Source organism: Periplaneta americana, chromosome 14, assembly GCF_040183065.1.
Source record: "Periplaneta americana isolate PAMFEO1 chromosome 14, P.americana_PAMFEO1_priV1, whole genome shotgun sequence".
Classification (NCBI taxonomy): domain Eukaryota; kingdom Metazoa; phylum Arthropoda; class Insecta; order Blattodea; family Blattidae; genus Periplaneta; species Periplaneta americana.
In genome coordinates, this window is record NC_091130.1 from 75,709,686 (window position 1) to 75,732,041 (window position 22,356).

The window sequence follows — 22,356 nt, forward strand, 5'->3', positions numbered from 1 at the left end:
GTAAACACGCCACTGGCCGGCAGTCTTCTGACCAAACACACGATCGGCTCACTGGCCGGTAATATTCTGAGCAAATACACGCTCGGCTCACAGGCCGGCAATCGTCTCGGGGGGGGGGGCGTCTCGGTACGCCGTCCTTTTAAATACTCACTAAGGTGACGCGCTCACCAGACGCTACTATTGTTTGCAAGCTTCAAACAACGCTACAAGCGCGTTCCTAGACAGGAAAAACCCCTTTATGCTATACTAAAGTTCAGTAACCTACCTCGCGTCTACTGGTTTTAAATGCGTTAGGCGCCTGTCAGACTGAGTGAATAAAGAGCCTATTACACGCTTCGCTGATCCCCGTCGCGTAAGTTAAACATCTCAAAGAAATAGAAAAATATCTAAAATGAAGCTATACTATAACTTATATAGGAGAAAAATATCTTCCTATCGCTGGACCACCCGACTACAGCTTCATGATCGACATAATAAATTGTTTCTTTTTAAAAACAATACAGAAAAAACAAAGCTCCATTGTCATTTAACTGTACAATATATTAAAAACTATAATGATCAATATAATAAATTGTTTTTTTAACCAATAAAAAAGTAACTAAGCTCCATTGTCATTTAACTTGAAAACATATTAAACACAATATAATGATCAACATAATCAATTGCTTCTTTGTAAAAACACTAAAAGTAACTGAACTCCATTGTCATTTAACTTTAAAACATATTAAACAAAATATATATGAGATATGAATGAAACGAAATACTACTGTAGCCCTATACTACTAATTTTCAATTTTTTTTTTCGTGGCTCTTGGAGATTTTTGTTATTAACTAAAACGGATATATTTGGCTCTAAAGTAGAACAACTCAAGATCTGAAGTAGAACAACTCAACAGTAATACTGAAACTGAAATGCATGTCTGTGATCCTAGACCTGGAGATATTTTTTTTGTCATATTCATTTTGGAAAAAAAAAACTGCTCACAACAGTAAGTTGAGCCAAACATAGATACAATACGCTTTGCAAATGTGCGCAGATTAGGGAATAGGTATTTAAAAAGATCTAATCCATTTTTTCCAAAACACGTTACTGGCGTGCTCTTTTGCATCTCTATATGGCTCTGCTGCTTGGGTAACATCAAATACAAATGGATTATTGAAGAGACACATCCCCTTGTCCATTGCAGTTACTTCTGAAAATCTTTCTTTGAAAGAGGACGCATCAAGTAGGACTAATATGCACTCAGAATTATAAATAAGGAAGTTAAGTTCCAGATACTTAATAAAATAATAAGTAACTAAACTCCGAAAATACCATAAACATATCTTGTTTTGTATCTTTTCACAAATATTACGAAAATAACTTTTAAAATTGTAAATAAATACTTGTACGATCATCGAAGTCCTCTTTATGCTTCCGATCAAAGTGGCGTTTAATATTGAAGCATTTTATATGCGCAATTTTAAACCCGCATATTAAGCAGCAGACTTTTTCTTTTTGTAAGTAACAAAGAATTATTTCTGTCACACTTACTGAAACTGACGTCCCGAGATCGAAGCTATACCCGCCACTGAATGAAGCATGTCTTTACGAAGCACCAGACGGAGGAGATGGTCGTTGGAGGGGATGGTGGGTGGAGTGACGCAAGGAGGCTTTGAGTGCAGTGGCCCTTCGGAGCCATTTTTCCCCATGGTTGGCACAGACATTTCACTAGCCCGCACTACGAGCGTGCTAAACTAGCCCCGGCTATCGACTGATTATTTGTACAGGATTCATATAATATCATTTCCCTAACACTGGTTTATGAATACGAAAAACGTTAGTTCGCTGATCATCCACCGGAAGCCCGCGCTAAGAATGTCTATGAATATGGCCCTAACTATTTAAAATATGGTTATTCAGGTTTACAATGGCGTCTGTTTAGTTTCGATGACACTTCATATAGGATGCCTAGAATATTTTAAATGATGGATAACATGTAACTGCCACCCATTTGTCAGTCATCCGTATGACTGAAATATTAATGATATGGGGGTCATAGTTGGTAGTTTAATTTATTTTCAGAAAAAAACATTATTTATATTAAAAATTCAAACAAATTCATGACATCGCTGGCATATTCTTAAAATGTTGTATGGAATGACCCAGATATGATTTAAAGTATCGCGAGTAAAATCTTTGAACTTCACGAAATAAAAACAGGAAATCCATATGGTTGATAGGAGACGAAAAAGGAAATGAAATAACTAAATATGAATACTGAACACATGGACGAAATACAGTATGTAGAAGAATTATATGAGAGGGGGAATCGTCTAGATAACTTAGCTGTAGAAGATGAAGCAGCCGTATCAGAAGGCGAAAAATGATGATTTTCTACTTTAAGGGGAAAAATTGAACTAGCGGTTAGGGAAATGAAGAATGGGAAAGCTATAGGAGATAGTGAAATCCCCATTGATTTATTGAAATGCTTGAATGAAAACATGAAGGAAATTATATCATTATGCAACGAATTATATGAAAACAGCGAATGGCCTGAGATTTTATGGAGATACTGCTGCTGCCAATACCGAAGAAAAATAATGCCCTTACATGTAACGAATTCAGGACTATCTGGCTAATATCGTACTTGGCGAAGATTTTCCTCCGAATACTGAATTGACGTTTAAATTCTAAGATGGAAAAACAATTGAAAGAAGAGCAGTTCGGCTTCAGGAAGTGAAAAGGTACGAGGGATGCAATTGGACTACTACGAACAATCAGCAAAAGATATCTCGATAATGATGACGATGACGATGATGATAATAATAATAGTAATAACAATAATAATAATAATAATGGCTTTATTTAACCTAGTAAATTAAGCCATAGTGCCTTAAAGAAGTGTCGATACCTAGTATTTCTGGACAAAGAAAAGGCGTTTGACAGAGTGGATTGGAATAAACTGATGGGAGTCCTGAAGAAAATAATTGTGGGTTGGCAAGAGAGGAGGCTGTTCAGTAATCTTCATAATATCAAATAACTGGTCAAAGTCAGGATAGCAGAAGAAATGTCTGAAGGAAGTAAAATAGGGAGAGAAGTACGACAAGGATGCCCTTTATCCCCTAGGCTGTTCAACTTATAGTTGGTGGATTTAGTACAGAAAAGTTTTCAGAACATAGGAAGGGTAATAATAGGAGGAAGAAGAACAAAGTGCATAAGATTTGCTGATGATATTGCGTTGTTAGCAGGAGAAGTGACTGTATTAAGGGATATGCTACTGAAGGTAAATGACAGGTGAGAGTATTATGAGATGAATATAAATGCAAACAAGAAGAGAACTAAAGAAGATAAACAGCAGCAGCAACAACCACCACCTCAAGAGCCGTAAGCTTCAACCAGTGGGTAGTCGCATGTAAAGTTATCCAGGGCAGGAAAAGGAGCTACCATAATATCAGTTCTGATCAGAAAAAAAATGAGAGAGAGTTTAGATAAGGAAAATCAAAGAAAAGACGGAGCTCGCAAGAAGTTGTTCGAAAAACAACAAAAATCATAGGAAAACTCAGTCCAAGAAGCACTGCTTGAGTTCGTTTTTTTATTTTAGTAGGTTATTTTACGACGCTTTATCAACAGCTTTGGTTATTTAGCGTCTGAATGAGATGAAGGTGATAATGCCGGTGAAATGAGTCTGGAGTCCAACACCTTAAGTTACCCAGCATTTGCTCATATTGGGTTGAGGGAAAACCCCGGAAAAACCTCAACCAGGTAACTTGTCCCGACCGAGAATCGAACCCAGGCCACCTGGTTTCGCGGCTAGACGTGCTAACCGTTACTCCACAGGCGTGGAAGCTTGAGTTCGTCCAGTGATGAAGAATCCGATGTGGAAATGGAATTAATTAACTCTAGTGACTCGGAATATGGAGAAAATTATGAAGATGGAGAGTGCTTGTTTTGCACTGAATTTTTTCAGAGGACACCAGGGCTCAGGGGGGAGAAATAGATTCAGTGTTCAAAATGTCGTCGTTGGGCACACGAAGACTGCAGCACTGATGATAAACCTTTCATTTGTCTAACTTGCTCAATACACCAAAATAAGAGGTGTGACAATTAAAGGGGTCGGCACAATAGGTGCAATAAACTTAAAATTAAAATATGGAGATCGAAATTTATTATTCTATCATTTTTCTTTCTCTAGCAAAATATTAACGTTAGCAATAGTAGCCTTAATAAGATTAGTACATCCATGTCCGATTTGACCGACTTTGTGTTCTTTTCGTAAACCATCTTAGTTCCACTTGGAAAAATGCCAAATAAACAACAGAATTTCTGTTGAGAGGAGTTAGACAACTATTGCACTGACCTCTTCAAATTTTAAAATGTTCCTGAATTTATTAAAGTATCTATATGATTTCACAATGTTATATATTGCTTCAATTTTCAGCCAACTGATGATCATTTTTATCCATGTCCAAAAATAAACTTAAATAACACACGTATCTCTTATTTGGAACCCCTTTTCAAAACAACATTATTTCCCATATTACTTTTTTATAATTTAAAGTAATAATAAAAAGTGACTAAAATTTGTATTGTCAATTCTAAAAATAGACGGAATGCTGCATGTATTCCACTCATTCAGATTAAAAATGTCTATTCCCATCCTCATTTATAAGCAGTTAAAAAAAGTGTCTCTTATTTGGGTACTTTACCTTATATCACTTCGGAATATATAGGCCTACTCGTAGTTTATTGCTTTCGCGTGTTAATTACTAGTATTTAATACACGAAAGCAATAAATTATATATTCCAAAATAATTTATTGGCCATTAAGTGCAGCTATTCTCATCCACAATTCCTTCATAAGCTTACTCGTGTGCTCGTAACATTGGTAAATATTTACGATTTTATTGTATTTTGATATATAGTTTCAGATAAGAAAATAGTTCGTGAGTTCAATTGACAACCAAAACTCGCTATATATGTGTCAAGGAAGAAGAGCGGACCAAATGCAGAGAAACTGCTGACATCCTACGTAACCTCCAAAGCCTTCTATATGCTCAGCGTTGTGATCTTCGCTACAATCCTGGCTGAGGCCATGGGTAAGTTATTCTAAGATTACTTTTCGGAAATGAAAATGGCTATCCGTGTCAATTGTAATTAATGCATATAATTTTGATATGGTTGAATAGATAATGAACATACAATATATATATATATATATATATATATATATATATAAAATATAAATTGACCTTTCATGTGTGAGTTGAATAGATGTTTGCGAAACTTAGTAGACCTATAAAACTGCTGAAAAACATGATTTTACCGCAAGTTCGGTAGGTCTACCTTAAATTTGAAAACTGTACATGGAGGTAGTTTAAAATTAGCACGGAAAGGAAAGAAATTATTTCGGAATCCTATTCCTCTAAAACACGGCAACCAAACACGGCTTTTGACTATAAGTATAAATAAAGAACTAAAACGTTTTTAACCAGCATAACTTCAAAAGTTACCAAGAAAGTTTTAGCCTATTTAACAAGACGAAGCTATGATTCAATAATGCATTAGATTGATAATTGTATTGGTGTAAAGGCGTAACATATGATTGTGATAACGCTAATGATGATGATGATTGTTATTATTATTATAATTATTATTATTAATTTATTTAGTTCATTTAGTGTCCTGCCGAAGGGAAGGTCCTTCACTGCAAACCCAGCCTTCTCCAGTCTTCCCTATTTTCTGCCTTCCTCTTTGTTTCCTCATATGATCCATATACGTTAATGTCGTCTATCATCTGATATCTTCTTCTACCCCGAACTCTTCTCTCGTTCACCATACCTATGAGTGCATCCTTCAGTAGGCAGTTTCTTCTCAGCCAGTGACCCAACCAACTCTTTTTCCTCTTCCTGATCAGTTTCAACATGATTCTTTCTTCACCCACTCTTTCCAACACAGCTGCATTTCTTATTCTGTCTGTCCACTTCACACGTTCCATTCTTCTCCATATCCACATTTCAAATGCTTCTATTCGCTTCTCTTCACTTCGTCATAATATCTATGTTTCTGCCCCATAAAATGCCACACTCCTTACAAAGCACTTCACTGGTCTCTTCCTAAGTTTTTTTTTTCCAGAGGTCCACAGGAGATGCTCTTTTTTCTGTTAAAAGCCTCCTTGGCCATTGCTATCTTCGTTTTGACTTCCTGGCAGCAGCTCATGTTACTGCTTATAGAACACCCCAAGTATTTGAAGCTGTCCACTTGCTCTTCTGCCTCATTTAGAATTCGCAAGTTTATCTTCCTATGACCAGGCTCTTCGTCTTATTTGCATTTATCTTCATCCCATACTGCTCAAGCTGTCGTTTAGCTCCTGTAGCATATAGTTTAGTATCATTTCACCTTCTGCTAACAACGCCATATCATCAGCAAATCTTATGCTTTTTATTCTTATTCCTCCTACTATCACTCCTATCATGTTCTGAAAACATTTCTTTACTAAATTCTCCAAGAAGATGTTGAACAGGATAGATGATAAAGGACATCCTTGACGCACTCCTCTCTCAATTTCACTTCCTTCTGACATATCTTCTCCTATCCTGACTTTCGCTCGTTGTTTTATATAAAGATTAGTGAACAGCCTTCTATCTTTTTTATTATTATTATTATTATTATTATTATTATTATTATATTATTATTATTATTATTATTATTATTATTATTATTATTATGACGACGATTATCTTTTCCCTACAGTGCATACATTCCTGATAAGTTATATATTACACTAGTCAGACTTTAGATTTATACAAAAAATTAGTCGGCCTTGTTGGCGTAGTTGGTATAGCGCTGGCCTTCTATGCTCGAGGTTGTGAGTTCGATCCCGGGCCAGGTCGATGGCATTTAAGTGTGCTTAAATGTGACAGGCTCATATCAGTAGATTTACTGGCATGTCAAAGAACTCATGCTGGACAAAATTCCGGCACAACGGCGACGCTGATAGCCTATAACCTCGACAGTTGCGAGCGTCGTTAAATATAACATAACATTTTTTTTACAAACAATTATTGTTCTTTCTGAGACACATATCGTCAAGTGAGATGTACTGCCTGATAATAGAAGTATATTATTAGCCAGAACTTCTGAATCAATCAGGTTTATTATTATTATTATTATTATTATTATTATTATTATTATTATTATTATTATTATGCGAGAAATTGATGATTGTGAACATTCACATACAAAAATACGTTGTGTTGAACAGGTTAGTGTCTATAAATGAATATGCCTAAGTCAAATACAAATACAAGTTCTCGGCCACGAGTGGCACCTTCTGCTCCATTCGCTTGACTGCACGGAATATTGGCTCTAGTAATGTAATTGTACCTGAAAGCTAGATTTGCATAATATAATTATACGTTACTGTAAGTACGTTAACAGAAAACCACAATTTCAAGTCACACGAATTTTGTGTGCACTCGATGTGGGTTTCTGGTGTCTTCTCAGCCACTCGAGTTATATGGATATAAAGGAAGAATTGAGTCGGTTCGAGTGAAGTTCCTAGGTAGTTCAGCTGTTAGAGCGGTTGTGCGTTCAGCCAAACGTCCCGGGATCGATTCCCTGCACCGGAACACTTTTTCCCTTGGAAATTATGGATTCTTCCTTGTGCATTAGCATACACAGAAAAGGACGGGAATCGCACACTACCCAAGAAAATCCGCCTGCGAGCTGCAAATAGGTGCAAAACAGACGTAGAAGAAATTCAAACAATACATCATGAAACGGGCCACAAGTCAAGATGCAAGGTGTGTGACAGAAAGGAAAACATAAAAACAGAAACATACTGTGATAACTGCATGAAACCCAGGTGCCTGAAGCGTAATGAAACATGTATGCAGTAGCTGCTGGGTCATTCCATGCAAAAAAGTATGTTTTTGAACCACTATGTCTCAAAAGTTAAAAATATTGTAGTAGGTTATTCTGTATGTTCTAAATATGAATTTCACGGAATATTATATTTATATTCTTCATAGTTTGGCAGCAATCAGCATTTAAAATATTGGTTTAGCAAGGGACATGGCTTTATTCCCTGAAGTTTTCTTATTATGTGAAAGAAAATGGGAAAGTGATTTCAACGCAATTCGCAAAAGGAGAGCCTAGTTTATAAATACCTCAAAATTAAAAATACATATGTATATAATTTTTTAAATAGTTACCGCCGTAAAATAATGATATAGAACACAAAATGCAATTCATTTTTACAGACGAAAAAAAACATGTGTTTAATTCTTTAGGTTATATTGATTCCACTGTGACAATTTTAGAATGTAGACTTAAATACCATGCTAGTTTTTAATAAAAATATCTCACCGGAACAAAGGAGCTCAGCAGGTAGGCTATCCCGTCGTACAGAATGTCATTGCCGCGTGATGCCGTGCACCTACAGTAACTTCTTTGGGTACTTCACATGACGAAGAAAATGTTTTCACAGTTACTTTGTTCTCGCAAACTGGAACTACACAGTGAATGCTACGTGTTCCGGCACTGTCTTATGCCTGAGAGACCATTATTTAATGTCAGTCTCATTTTCATATTGTTCTTTCCCCGTAAGCAAAATATCAACACCAAGAATATTAGTCTTCGCCCATTCATACAGTTCTTTCGGCACACATTCTTTTTCGCTAGATTCCTCACATCACTTTGTTCACTACCCAGCTTGCGGATGCCATTTTTGATAATTTCATACAACATGAAATGCATATTACATCACCTCGAAAACGACTTAAAGATTTTTGCATTTTCAATCTATCAGGCACCACTGCACTGTTAAAAATTCACAGCTTTAAACAAATGATTTCAGACGTATACTGTCAGCTCCAGTTGAGGGATCAAGGTCAGATAGAGAACATACGGGTTTGAGATTACTCATCGAGTTATGACGTCTCGCGACCGCCACACATAACAAGCTATTTTCAATCGTCACAACAAAAATTAATAATTGTATTTCTTTAATTACTCATAGATTTTTTGAGATTAGGTCATACAACTTGGGAGATGGATTGAGAATAAGATTTTCTTCAATGCGAATGAAATTCGCATGAATTTAAAATGTTGCATTCAAATATAAAACTATATCCTTTTTCAATGAAGCGTTTTTATGAGCATCCCTTAATATTATTCGAATTAGTATTTAAGATATTAAAATATGGTTGTTCAGGTTTAAAATTCCGTCCCTTTGGTTTCGATAACACTTCATATAGGTTGTCTAGAATATTTCAAATTTTGAATAATATGTAACTGCCATCCATTTGTCAGTCATCCATATGACTAAAATATTAGTGATATGGAGGTCACAGTTGGCAGTTTAATTTATTTTTATAATAACATTATTATATTAAAAGCACAAAAATATTCATGACATCACTGGCATATTCTTACAATTTTCTATGGAATGACCCTGCTATGAAAATATGATTGAAGTATTTCATAATACTAGCTCAGAGGAATGGAGAGTTTATTGTTGTTTTTTCTAGACCAACACGTTTTATTTTCAATTCTATTAATGTAAGCGTATAGGTTCTATGTAATATTAAAGAACAATTTACATTTGTTCCATATTTCAGTCTTCAAACTAGAATATAATAAGGGGGTCTAATGACTACCCACGTTACCAATTATGTTAGAAAATTTCATGTTACCATTCCAAGGTTTCAGAACAAAGAAATTAAATATTACTTATATAGAATAGATGCTGAGGAAGCTGAATAATTCTTGTCACTGATTCTTCACGCCTTGTTTCTGTCTCGATTCTGACTTTTCTCTGCCTGTCTTAATCCGACAACAAAGCGCTTTTTTTGCTCTGTTACCGGCTTTGCGGCTGTGACGTCACCTATGCCAACGAGCAAGTGAGATGGACTTGAGGAGATTTTTGTTTACATGCAATTTAAGAAGTCATCTTAATCAACCATTATAACTAAATCTATTCTCTGGAATACAGGAATAAGTCGCTTTGTTCGGATTCCGCACACGTGTCAGACATCGTGTCAGCTATTCGCATCAGCGCCCAAACATACAAAGAGGAGAATCGCTTCGTGTGCAAATTCTTCACAAATTAGAGACGTTTTATATTTCCTGGTTCACATAGATGCAATACTCTTCCTAGGCTGTTTCGAAATCAATGCCCAAATGGAAAATAGGCTGTAGGACTTGGTTAAGTCCTGAGGCATAACTTACCAATGGTGTTCAGGTAAAAGGACATCCCTCAATTGAAATTTTTTTTCAGAAACAGCTATAATTAAATTGTAACACATTATTATTATTATTAGTTACTTTATATGAGAGACTGTAGACATAATTGTCAAAAAACATATCTTCACGTTCTGTAATTAAATTTAACTAACTACACTAATTACAGCAAAAAAGTCATATTTAAAAAAATAGAGTTAAGTCCTTATGCCTAAATACCATCGATATAATAATTTAAGATCGGAGGAAATGAGATTTGATGTATTAGAGAAGATGCTCCTCATCAATTTGTGACAGGCAACCAGTTTATGAAGTTTACCGCTCATTCCCAAGATTTGTTTGGTAATATTATAATATTAGTGAAGATTTATTTTGCATGAGTTTGAATGAGGTGGAAGAATTGATAGCCTAAAATAATTTAATATTTAAAACAATTAACATAATTGACTTGGAGTGCCAGTACGAGTATAATCACGGTCTAGTTCTTGTATATAGTCACGAAGCTTTAGTTGTGAGGGTACTAGGAACAATAGACTGTGCCGATACTAATTCGCATTGTCTGTGATGAGGCGATTGTAGCGAACCTAGTGGATAGCAACTATCTATGGATGCATATTCCCTAGGTATTTAGCTTCGTGACTGTATATATTAGGCTGTGGTATAATTATGTTAAATATGAAAGCCACGGAATAATTTCAATGTTTCTTTTTTCCTTCTTAGGTGGTCTTGGGAATTCGAGTGGTTTGGCTCCAAGAAATATAGGCGGATTGCCGGCAAAACTTGGACAATTTCCATTTATGGTAAATAAGTTAAATTATTTTCATTCATTTTCTGTGTCACTGTTTTGCATGAAGCTAAATACAAATTATTGTTCATCAATCGCGAACATTAGAAAATGGGGCAAAGGAAACATTCTTAATTAGAATTGCTTCTTCTAAAATGTATTGAACTTACCGCTTGCAAAATATTCATATCATTTCCTCCCTACTTCTCCCCTTCTTCTTCTCTTCTTCTTCTTCTTCATCTTCTTCATCTTCTGGCCATAATTGTCCCTGGTATCCAGGGTGCGAATTAACGGGGGGAACGGGGATTTCCCCCCTGTTGGAACATTATCAATTCATATGAACATCCCTGCCAGGGATAACTTCTGTCTCTCCTCACAAAATGTAACTTTTAATACGAGTATACTTATAATATTGATGAATTATCATCACCAGCAAGCTGACAACAATCAATAAATTAGAAAATACAAATCTTATTGTAAACATGCTCATAGATATTATTATTATTATTATTATTATTATTATTATTATTATTATTATTATTATTATTATTATTATTATAATCAAGATGCAAGACAAGAAACTCAGTGCGACCAAGCTTTGAGCCGTATAAAATCAGGATAATAATAATTTCATGTATGGTAGTTTCTATCTAGAATTCTATCCCCCTCCTCAGAAATCTTAATTCGCACCCTGCTGGTATCCTGTCACAGTAAACTTCACCGTTACCTGAGAGTGAAAAAAAGTGGCATTAAAGTGCACAGGAGGGAAAACCGCCGTTAATAATCTACGAAACGATTATCTTTACCAGGTGAGAAAGAAAGATCATCATCATCATCATTATCATCATCACCGTTAAGCTTTCGAGAATATACATTGTAGGTCCCTGTTGACCGTTCCGACGTTAGGATTCGTCTGTCAGTTTCTCTGATCAGTGTTGCAGATAAAGAGCTCTAACAATAAAATAAAGCATTTTCGAATCAATGTTCATATAAAATACTTTTATTCTCTACATATAACTTAGGGCCTATCTATTAAAGTTTTGACATACCATTTTGTTAAGCCTTGTATATGAACCTTTTTTTAAAGGACATCATTAATTATTGACAAAAATTTTAGTAAAACAGCAAAAAAATTAATATACTAATTGAAATAGAAGTTTAAAAATAATTGTATTCTTTTCTGTTTCTTCATCGCTTATGAGATAATTTGAGAAGAATTTTAAATGTAAGCTTATATTATTTGTTTCTATTATTTTTTAACTTTAAAAATCATAAAAATTAGTGATTGACCCTCTTTGAAAACAAATTGAGTCATAAATACGGTGTCTCAGGAGGAATGTAAATCACTTCAGGATAATGTAGTTTGGATTAACCTACATTGCTTTAATCTGCTATATTTGTATCCGTCCACACCTGTGGAGTAACGGTCAGCTCGTCTGGCCGCGAAACCAGGTGGCCCGGGTTCGAATCCGGGTCGGGGCAAGTTACCTGGTTGAGGTTTTTCCGGGGTTTTCCCTCAACCCAATACGAGCAAATGCTGGGTAACTTTCGGTGCTGAACCCCGGACTCATTTCACCGGAATTTTCACCTTCATTTCATTCAGACGCTAAATAAGCTAGACGTTGATACAGCGTCGTAAAATAACCCAATAAAATAAAATTAAAATACTTGTATCCGAAATGTAACGGTTCGGAAGCTATTGAAGGGCAAACTTTCAAGTAGATAGAGAGACATTATAGCCATATTTCTACGTTTTACAATATTGTGATATGATACATTACTGAAAATGCTGCATTTTGTGTTGTTCCAATAACTTTATTTCATAATTAAGTACAAACTCAGTAAGAAAATAAAATAATTACACTAGAAAGGTTACACTTCTATGTATTCCATGAAGTGTAAACTCATATCACATATCGGTACCGGTACTCTTCTTGACCTCAATGAAACACTTGGTAGCTTCCAGTTTCAGATAACATCTGGTAAACACGGAAAAACTTCCATCTAGCTGGAACCTTACTATTGGGAAAACGTTGTCTATATTTCCCAATAGCAGCCAATGCAATGTCATCGCAAAATCCTTAAACAAAAAGGGTGTCTGCATATTCACTATGCGAATAGACGAATTAAATGTCAAGTGAACGTGTATTCAGTTGTGTTTGTTGTGCTGTCGTTGCGGTGCACACATGCAGCCGTGTACAAATGATCTGGCATAACACGTAATCCCAAGATGTTCCAGTATTTCTCCCCAAACATTAGACTTTGGAAATATATATCAGGTTAAATCGTTGTAGGTAACCCAAACTAAATTATCCTGAAATATTTTACATTTCTCCCGGAACATTCTGTGTAGTATATTAGTATATCTTCTTCTTCTTCCCTTCTTCTTTGGTTCTACAGCTGGTTTCCAGCTTTGGTAGCCCCAACGATGCTTTTCCATGTCATATTAGTGTATAGGTAGACTAAACGTTACTTTAATTTACTTTTGGGCCTACTTTATACAGGGACATTATTTTATTTTTAAATCAAATTTTTATTATACCTGAGTTTTTAATGTACTTCACTCCCACCCCCTCTACTAGTAAACTTCCAATCTTCCTCCACACAGAACCAAGGCAGCATATACAGTCAAAGTCGCCTTAAGATCATAGTAAACAGTGCTGAATTAGTGAGTATAGTACGTTTTTCAGTGACGAAATAGCTTTCAATATTGAATCATATTTTCGTACAAATACTGTCGTCCGTTTGCGTACGTCGCATCCCTGTTTCCCCCCACCCACTTCAGCTCGCCCCTCTGTAAAACTAGTGGCTGGGCTGTCTTAGCTCTTTTCTGAAAACATTAATTTCTGTTAGGAATTGGATGTCTACGCAATATTATACAACTGTTTAAAATAACTTAATTAAAAGGGCCTCGTTAAGTAATTATCTGTCACGTGATTTCTCCTCTCTCTACTATTCTGCGACATAACCATTTGGACTGTCAGTAGATAGCATGTCTGAGTAATTTTATCTTTTCAGATCGGCCAGACGTGAAAATTGAATTTACAGTACGTAAGGTACTCTTTTATACAGTTGGTACAGAATTATTTCAACATGAGTTATTGGTACGAAGGACGAAACTGTAAATTGTAATTACGTACAATAGTCTATATTGCGATAATAATATGCAATATGCACAAAAGAACTGATGCCTGTATCGATATGAACGGCCACCATTTTCAGAAATGTTTTAAATATCCATATCATGATTATTTTTCAATTTATATTGTACGGTAATGTGCTATAGACGGTGTAATATGAAGTGCATAATGAATACGTCCGCATGAATAGTGAGTAAAAACATTTATTGTTAATGAATAATTTCAAGGAAAAATTGTTCCGGAGCCGGGTATCGATCCCGGGACCCTTCGCTTAGCGCATGAACGGTCTACCGACTGAGCTACCCCAGGAACTGTACACGACACCGTCACAAATTTCTGCTGGGATCGATACCCGGCTCCGGAACAATTTTTCCTTGAAATTATTCAAACCTGCATTACAGGGAGCTACTACCTGAAAGCCAGATTTGTACTTATTGTTAATACTATACTGTATTTTGATTAAAGAAAAACCTAATGATAATTATCAAACTCAAAATCGTGATATTTCCTAGTTTACATAAATAGATGAACTATTTTTCTTCCCTCCTATGCCTAGTAAATGATTTGTTTGTATTTTACGCCAGTATCATCGAACACCAGTCGTGGAAGGGGGTAACAAATGATATCTCGGTTCTCAACCGTCAATCCAAACGTATAGCCTGGTTAATATTAGAAATGTTAGTAAAAATAAAATGATGTCCCTGTATATTATAAAATGTACATTGAAAATTGCCTGTGTGTCAAACTTCTGTGCTGTTAAAAAACTCTCTACAATTAACACTATTGACCCAGTTCGTGTCAAGTTTTATAGATCCTGCAGATTTTCAGAACTTATGAAATATCTCTAATCATTGAGCAGGAAACATGGATGAGAAAATGGCCACCCGTAATTTTGTCGTCTTCATTGTTCATTAAGGGACAGAAAACATCTATCTACAACAGTGGCCGTCAGCACTCGCTGAAATGGGTAGTAGGTCAGGAATAGCCTGTACACCGTCGAGCAGAATAAAGAGGGAGAACGCAAACCCGCCAGCAGCCACGGTGCACGCTAGTGCATCTCTTCTCCGCGGGTAAGGCCCGTAACACACTTGAAGACTTTTCGCTAGCGAGAAATGTGTTGCGAGAAAATTCAAAGATTGATAACTTAGATTCAAATGGACGACCACACACTGGAAGACATTCTCGTTCGAGCAAAAACCTCGCGCGAGTTTCTCGCTGGAATCGGTAGCTCAACGAATTTTCTTGACACATTTATCAAAGATGTTTGACATTTATACCCTTTATGACGATTGAATGTAGAAAAAGATATCACAGGTGGCAATTAATTGTATCTGAAAATGAGGAAAGATGGCAGATAATTGCAGTCAGAAACTTATCGAACTTGTACGATGTCATCCGTAGGCCTATTTATATGATACACGGGATGAAAGCTATAAAAACATGAAACTTAAAGAAGAAATCTGGAGACAAATATCGGATTATCTGAAAATAAATAGAGCTATATTTTGTTTTGATGAGATTTAGTAGTATTAATTAAAAATTTGAAATAATGTATCTATATGTCTTAACAGTTTGCATAATTTTAATCAGAACATAGCAAGGAATCCTCTATCATATCATGAATGGCAAAAAACTGTGGTCCATTCAACCTGAAATAATGCCTAAACGTATCATCATTCAAATCGAAACCAGTGTCCAAAACTCGCCCATTATTTTCGAAAGATACATTGTGATTTTCAGATATTTCTTCCTTCAATTTTAGCACTACTTTTTCTTTTCATTAATAAGATGTGTTCATGTAACTCCATTTCCTCGTCATCTGAATACTCATATTCAACATAGCGTTCGTACAGTTCGTAATTTGTAAAGTACGACAGTATACTTACAGGTTATACAGTATATTTAAGTACGACAATACGTAAATACATAACCTGTAATATTTCCCCCAACGAGTGATTATTATATTCAGAAAAATAGTTTCTGCATGAATACAGTGCATAGATGATCATAGCGAGGTGTGATCTGTGATAGCGAGAACTCGCAAAGTGTGTGGAGGAAGGCTCTTCGCCTCTTTCTCGCAACACATTTCTCGCTAGCGAAAACTCTTCAGGTTTGTTATGGGCCTAAGAGGCGCTAGCCCTAGGGTGCACTCTGCTGATAACCGCTGATCTACAACATATGCCTCACAGTTTTATTATCTCTCCGAAAAGGCAAAATTATGGTTTTTTTCGTTTTAAAAATCCTATGTCTCGTCCTGGTTCGAACTCGCGAATGCGGGAGTTGAGGAAATTTATAATTCTTACGACGAGTAAACGACGGATCTTTGATTACACTGGTCAACAAAATTTGAACTTTCGTCTGTTAAATGGGAAACAATGGGTGATTCTAAGTTACTTTTTGTGCTGATTTCAAATATTTTACAGAACCTTTCCATCACCCAGGGTTTTAAAGTAATCATATTAAAAACATTTTTAGTGTCTATACATTATAGTATTACGATATCTTAGCTGAAATCACATTTATTGATCTAAAATATATGTGAAGCATATTTTCGGCTGTACTTTGCTTGAGGAACATCTCTTTTCAGTATCCAATAATAGTCTGCCAACATATTTGGACATCATTTACCCTGGTAGCTCCTTTCCATTTCCACGATGTCCTAGTGGAAACGCTCCCCGTGTTTGTCGCTCACAGCCTTAGGATTTCAGGAAATAAATCGAGATAGGATGCAGAAAGTGTATTTTTAAAACATACTACATCCCATGATCTTGTAGTTCTGAATCATCTCACTGACAAGTTCTCTGTAGTTCTCGGAACTGAAGTTTCCTAAAAAGTTTGTGACAACATTTTTGAAATGCACCCATGGAGTTGCTTCTTGCATATTTAACTGGTTTTCAAATTGCGTATCTTTCATCAGTTCCCTTATTTGAGGTCAACAAATATTCCTTCTTTTAGTTTAGCTTCACTGATTGTTGGGAACTTATTTTCAGAAAGATAAATGGACTACTACCACGATCCTTCTTTTAGTTTAGCTTCACTGATTCTTGGGAACTTATTTTTCAGAAAGATAAATGGACTACTATCGCGATCCATTGCTTTCACAAAAATCTTAATCAAGCCTAATTTGATATGCAGTGTAGGCAATTAGATTTTTTCAGAACTTACAAGTGGTTGGTGGAGAAACATTATCTTGTCCTGGATTAAAGTGATTCTCTCTTTGGCCAATTCTTTTGATATGAAGATTACTTTTAAATCTGCTATCCAACTTGCACAAGCAGCAGCAAAATTTAGTATAGCCGAGCTGTAACCCAAGTAAGATAGCTATTACTTTCAAATCTCCACATATCTGCCAAAAAAAAAAATTGTCACACTTCGTAGTGGTTAGTAAGAGCTTCATATTCTCATAATTTTCCTTCATATCAACTGTATGGGCTAAAGGAATGGATAGATATTTGTTTTCATTATGTAGTAACACTCCTTTCAAACTTGTTTTCGAGGAGTCTATGAACAAACGCCAATCCTCAGGTTTATGCTCAACACCCAGTAACTCGAACAAATTCTCAACATCATTGCAGAAAACTAGGTCCTCCTTTTTAGAAAACAAATGCTCAAATTCCTATTGGCAATGGCGAAAGAAACGTACTTTGGTGTTACCTACAGCAGCTTCTAGCCTTTCAATCTTGAGGCGAATAATTCTCCCTTGTTTTTACTTAAACCAAGATCCTGAACCAAATCATTTAAATCCTCCTGTGTTAGAAAGTGAGGTTCATTTATAGTATCATCTTCCACAAAATCTGGATCATTTTGTAATTCAACTTGAACATCAGGAACACTTTGAATTACTTCTGTCAATGTTATGTCATCTGGTGGAGTTGGTATGGGAAGTCCTGGTCCATGAAGCACCGGCCGAATTGCAGAAACTAAATATTGATATTTAACAGTGTCTGGACTTCGAATTTATTCCAGATATATTTGTTGTTAAGCAAAAGTAGCAGTCTGTCAAATGATCCCTAGGTTCGTGCCATATCATAGGGACTAAAAAAGGCATATGACGGGATCCTTTTAACCAGCCAGTTAATAGTATTATACATTTGGCACAACAGAATTCCGGGGCCCATGTCTTGTTCTGGTCTATTTTGTTGTTAAAATAACAGTCATAAGCTCTTCTAACTAGAGGAGTAAAATTTGGCCCCTGCTATTTTAAAGTTAGCTCACCACACACTTAACAGAAGTTGTTTCTATCTATAAGACACTTTCAAGGGATTTTTTTAATACATTATACACTTATACACTACTCCTTACAATCCACTATTACTTACTTACTTACTGGCTTTTAAGGAACCCGGAGGTTCATTGCCGCCCTCACGTAAGCCCGCCATCGGTCCCTATCCTGAGCAAGATTAATCCAGTCTCTATCATCATATCCCACCTCCCTCAAATCCATTTTAATATTATCCTCCCATCTACGTCTCGGCCTCCCCAGAGGTCTTTTCCCCTCTGACCTCCCAACTAACACTCTATATGTATTTCTGGATTCGCCATACGTTCTACATGCCCTGCCCATCTCAAACGTCTGGATTTAATTATGCCAGGTGAAAAATGCAATGCGTGCAGCTCTGCGTTGTGTAACTTTCTCCATTCTCCTGTAACTTCATCCCTCTTAGCCCCAAATATTTTCCTAAGAACCTCATTCTCAAACACCCTTAATCTCTGTTCCTCTCTCAAAGTGAGAGTCCAAGTTTCACAATCATACAGAACAACCGGTAATATAACTGTTTTATAAATTCTGACTTTCAGATTTTTTGACAGCAGACTAGATGACAAAACCTTCTCAACCGAATAATAACAGGCATTTCCCATATTTATTCTGCGTTTAATTTCCTCCCGAGTGTCATTTATATTTGTTACTGTTGCTCCAAGATATTTGAAAATTTTCCACATCTTCGAAGGATAAATCTCCAACTTTTATAGTTACATTTCGTACAATATTCTGATCACGCGACGTAATCATATACTTAGTCTTTTCGGGATTTACTTCTTTACTTGCTTCAAGTAGAATTTCCGCGTTTTCCCTAATCGTTTTTGGATTTTCTCCTAAGATATTCACGTCATCCGTATAGACAAGAAGCTGATGTAACCCGTTCAATTCCAAACCGTCTGTGTTATCCTGAACTTTCATAATGGCACACTCTAGAGCGAAGTTTAAAAGTAAAGGTGATAGTGCATCTCCCTGCTTTAGCCCGCAGTGAATTGGAAAATCATCAGATAGAAACTGGCCTATACGGACTCTGCTTAAAGTTCCACCAAGACACATTTTAATTAACCGAACTAGTTTCTTGGGAATACCAAATTCAATAAGAATATTATATAAAACTTCTCTCTTAACCGAGTCATACGCCTTTTTGAAATCTATGAATAACTGATGTACTGTACCCTTATACTCCCATTTTTTCCTCCAATATCTATCGAATACAAACAATCTGATCAATAGTCGATCTATTACGCCTAAAACCACACTGATGATCTCCAATAATTTCATCTACATATGGAGTTAATCTTCTTAAAAGGATATTCGACAAAATTTTGTACTACGTCAACAAAAGTGATATTCCTCGAAAGTTACTACAGTTAGTCTTGTCCCCCTTCTTAAAAATAGGTACGATTATGGACTCCTTCCATTGTTCTGGTATAATTTCCTTTTCACAAATTGCAAGTACAAGTTTATAAAATTCACTTGATAATACGCTTCCATCCTCTTGTATTAATTCTGCTGGAATTTGATCAATACCTGGAGACTTTTACTTTTTCAGATTTTCTATCGCAAATTCGACTTCAGAAAGTGTGGGTTCTGGTATAAATGGCTCAGCAGTTTTGTATTTCAATTTCGTCCCGATCACTTCTACTTGGCCTATGTATATTTAGTAGTTGCCCAAAGTAGTTTTTCCAGCTGTTAAACAATCCACTGTTTAGATACGGTATTATATACATCTATCACAATTCAGTTGACAACGGAAGAGATCACAGGATTAGCTTCTTTCTTTAAAGAAAGCTTCTATTCATCTGGGAAATTTACTTTAAAATCACAGTTTTGTGAGGGAAATGTAATTATTGTTATTCGTGAATTCACAGGCAACAATACCAAACGTTACAAGTCAATTGTTGACACAATGTAATGAAATATAAATGTAAAATACGCCTTCTAATCAGCATGTTATACACCAAAAATGCCAATAAACAGGAACAAATTTATTTTCAAAATTTAAAAAAAATGGTGGGTGACGGAAAATTTCTGACTTCATTTTTGGAATCAGCAGATGGCAATACATAAGAAACACCCGAAATTGTTTATTTAACAAAATCATTGTTGACCAGTATTATTTGTGTAATATTATTTCAGGCGTCACTTCAGATTCAAGGAGGAAATGGTGCTCGTTCTCATACATGTGGAGGTGCAATTTTGTCAGCTTTATACATCCTGACAGCTGGACATTGTCTGAATGCGTAAGTATTGCTCTCATCAATGTATTTTACTGTCATTTTATAGGCTTATTTCATCTGTAACTTTATTAGAAACAGTTCGCCAAGTGAGCTCTGTGTCAGCGTTTCTGCCTCCAGATTAGCAGGCTCGGGTTCGATCCCCGTCGTGGTCAGAAATTTTCATGTAGCATTTTTACTCCAGGATTAGGAGAGATGGTGATGCACAACTGCTAATCACTATTGTTTTATTAAAGATTTTTTATTAATTTTGTCCTACAGTATTATGTTTGTAATGTTGACAATTAATATTTGAGGAGAAAAATTGTCAACATTACAGATATTATTCTATAGGACAAAATTAATAAAAAATATTTAATATAATCTCATAACTAGCAGTGCATATTTCTGTACAAAGGGATTCAAGTTCGATCCGGTGCTGTGGATTGAATTCGGCGTAGCTCAGTGGTCAGAGCGCTTGGTACGTAGAACCAAGGACCCCGGCGCCAGAGCGATATTTCTTCTCAAATATAAATTAATAATCCTAATCACTAGATTGTTCATCAATATGCCTGGGTTAAGTCCCGAATCTCTCCGCAGTGCATATGAAGAGAAAGCATAATTACATCATTGGTGATAGTGATTCTTCAGTCGGATGTGGATGTTAAGATTAGCGGCTCCCTTGGTGCTATTCGACAGGAGAAGGCTACTTGCCGGCACCGAGATTCTCCTATTCCCTTTATCTTCTTCTTCTTCATCATCATCATCATCATCATCATCATCATCATCATCATCATCATCATCACTCAGTCCCTACACTACACTTACAAATACACTCACTCTAGTACACGACGTAACTTCGCACAGATACACGTCATGTAGGTCTACCAACGTGGCCCGCCGAAGTGGTGTGCAACTACAAAAATGGGTGAAGTGGGTAAACATTTGATAAATACATGCATACTGTATTATAAATATTTATATACATATTTTTAAATCATTTACCTGTTTATTGCATATGTAATTTTGTAGACCTATTTATTTGATGCATATGTGTAATAGTAGATATAGATATACAGAGTGTTCAAAGAGTAACGCATAATTTCAGGTAAAATTGATCCGCAGAGTTATGACGTCATCATGAACATTTAAAAAGATATCCTATATTGTTTCTTGTCATCTTAAAGAGCATAATTTCAAATTCAAATTTTCAAATTTTAAATTTCAAATTTATTTACAATTTACATTTGAATTGAATACATATGAATAGATACCCGAAATGAGCATATGCTCGTGCTCGGGTACAGTCCAGTAGTCTACATAAATTTTACAGGGTTCAAATAATAATGCTGATGATATAAATAATAGTAATAATAATAATAATAATACTAATAATAATAATAATAATAATAATAATAATAATAATAATAATAATAATAATAGAATAATCGTGACAGAAATGATACAAAGATTGCAATACAAAATAATTCATTAATAATAATAATAATAATAATAATAATAATAATAATAATAATAATAGTGATAAAACAAATTTATTTACAATAATAAAATAAATACTAAGACGGATAAAATAAAATATAAAACCACTAGCGAGAGTTAATACAACTTAAATAAGCATATAATAATCGGAAAAAATGCCAAACTCGAAAATCAACAGAAACGTTCGTTGTATCGCAGACGACAGCAACCGCCGTATTGACATTGTGTTGTGC

At 35.5% G+C, this 22,356-nt stretch overlaps 1 long non-coding RNA gene across 1 annotated transcript; it reads left to right on the forward strand.

Moving 5' to 3' along the window:
• Positions 1–4,968: 4,968 nt before the first annotated feature.
• Positions 4,969–20,650, forward strand: LOC138713997 (uncharacterized). Its single transcript, XR_011336027.1, has 3 exons — positions 4,969–5,079; positions 10,946–11,025; positions 20,547–20,650. It is a non-coding gene; the product is annotated as an uncharacterized lncRNA (long non-coding RNA).
• The last annotated feature ends 1,706 nt before the right edge of the window (positions 20,651–22,356 follow it).